Below are 2,354 nucleotides of genomic sequence, written 5' to 3'. Positions count from 1 at the left end.
AGATCCTAATAAGGATCTTTTTAGACCACGAGAGGAAAATGAAGAGATACTTAATCCTAAAATACCATATCTCAGTGCAATTGGTGCACTAATGTATCTTGCTAATTGTACAAGACCTGATATATTATTTGTAGTAAATTTATTAGCAAGATTTAGTTCCTCGCCCACAAGACGACATTGGTATTAAACATAATTTTCGCTATCTCCAAGGAACAATTGATCTTGGTTTATTTTATTCAAATAAATTCAAATCTGAATTGGTTGGCTATGCTGATGCTGGGTATTTATCTGACCCGCATAAAGCAAGATCTCAGACTGGTTACCTATTTACATATGGAGGTACAGCTATTTCTTGGCAATCTACAAAACAATCATTAACTGCCAATTTATCGAATCATGCTGAAATAATAGCAATGCATGAAACCAGTCGAGAATGTGTTTGGTTAAGATCAATGACCCACTTTATTCGGAAGAGTTGTGGGTTATCCTCCGAAAAAGAAAATTCTCCAACTATATTATATGAAGATAATGCAGCTCGTAAAGGAGGATATATTATTGAAAGGAGGATATATTAAAGGAGATAGAACAAAGTATATTTCACCAAAATTCTTTTTTACTCATGATTTGCAAAAGAATGGTGAAATTGATGTGCAACAAATTCGATCAGATAATAATTTAGCAGATTTATTTACCAAGGCATTGTCAACTGCATCATTTGAGAAATTGGTGAAGAGTATTGGAATGTGACGATTAAGAGATCTCAAATGATGTTTGTATCAGGGGAAGAAATTAATACACAGGAATAATATACCATTTTTCCTTCACTAGGATTTTTGTCCTGATGGATTTTTCCCTAGTAAAGTTTTAATGAGGCATATTCTTTGTGTAATGGACATCCAAGAGGGAGTGTTATGAAACAACTAAAAGTGTGGATGTCCCTTTATATTTCCAAGAGAATTAATTTATGATTTATGGCTACATTATGTCATATAGGATATTCAACGAAGGGTCGGTATCCTATCCCCTAGAGGCAAGGATCTTGTCTGACAGGAGGAGTCATCACTAGAGACCGGGCATATAGACACGGGGCCGGTTTCTGGTATCCTGGAACAGGAAGAGGTGGTTCGTAAGGAGCGAATGGTTGCAAGGTTGCGTGGTCTCCGGGCTGGTCTCCCATCAGATAGAACACTACGCTCCATGGTTAGTTCTTCAACAAATTCTTTTTCTGTCCTTTTTGATGATTAAGTTACCTTTTTGGAATATAAGAGGGGTAACTCGTGCTCCTAATATAAGACGGTTAAGGAAACTTATTAAACTGTATGATCTTCAATTGGTAGTAGTTGTTGAACCTAAGTTGAGGGTGGAGTCGATTACTGATATTAGAATTAAATTGGGGATGGATTGTTGCATGTTCAATCATTGGGGTTCTGTTTGGGTTTTCTACCGGTCATTGTTTACGTGTCAGATTACTGGGGAGTCTTCCCAACATTTAACTATTAGAATACAATCTCATCTTTTCCAAGACTTCATTATTTTGTCTTGTATACACGTGAAGTGTACGGAGCAGGACAGAGAGGATTTATGGAATGCACTTTTGCGGGATAAACCCGCCTTCAACCCTTGGTTTTTGGTGGGGGATTTCAATGTGATCACAAATATAGAGGAAAAGAGGGGTGGATTGCCATTTAGACCGTCGGAGGGATCAGACTTTCTGAATTTTATGGCGCTAGCCGGTGTCAGTGATGCGGGATTCTCTGGGTCAAGGTACACCTGGTGTAATAATCGTTTTGGAACGGCGCGGATCTGGAAGCGTCTGGATCGCTTACTGCTGTGTGGGCGTGCGTTGGAACTTCCGTACCAATTCATGGTGCAACATTTAGGCCGTGACCCGTCGGATCATGCTCCCTTGTTGCTATCGGTGGATACGAGACTAGACAACAAACCCAGGCCGTTTCATTTTTTAAACATCTGGACCACTCATCCTAGTTTGCTGGGGGTTATCAAGGATTGTTGGACTCATCCAGTCAATGGCTCTCCTTTGCAAGTATTGGCCTCGAAGTTGAGAAATGTTAAAAATGCCCTCAAGAAATGGTCTAGGACGACATTCGGAGATATTTTTGAAGGGGCACGTAGTGCAGAGCATGTGGTAACCGAGGCTGAGATAGCATACGACCTGGATCCTACTGAGCAGCGACAGAGTGAGTTACATCATGCTCGGGCTCGGTTGCGCCGAGCGCTTGTAGTTCAAGAGGGTTTTTGGAGACAAAAGGCGCGGGTTAAGTGGCTTTCGAACGGAGATAGGAACACCAAATATTTCCACTCCTTGGTTACAGAAAGGAGGCGTAGGGCAGTAA

Source organism: Coffea arabica, chromosome 1e (assembly GCF_036785885.1).
Source record: "Coffea arabica cultivar ET-39 chromosome 1e, Coffea Arabica ET-39 HiFi, whole genome shotgun sequence".
Taxonomy (NCBI): Eukaryota; Viridiplantae; Streptophyta; class Magnoliopsida; order Gentianales; family Rubiaceae; genus Coffea; species Coffea arabica.
This window is presented reverse-complemented; position numbering follows the sequence as displayed.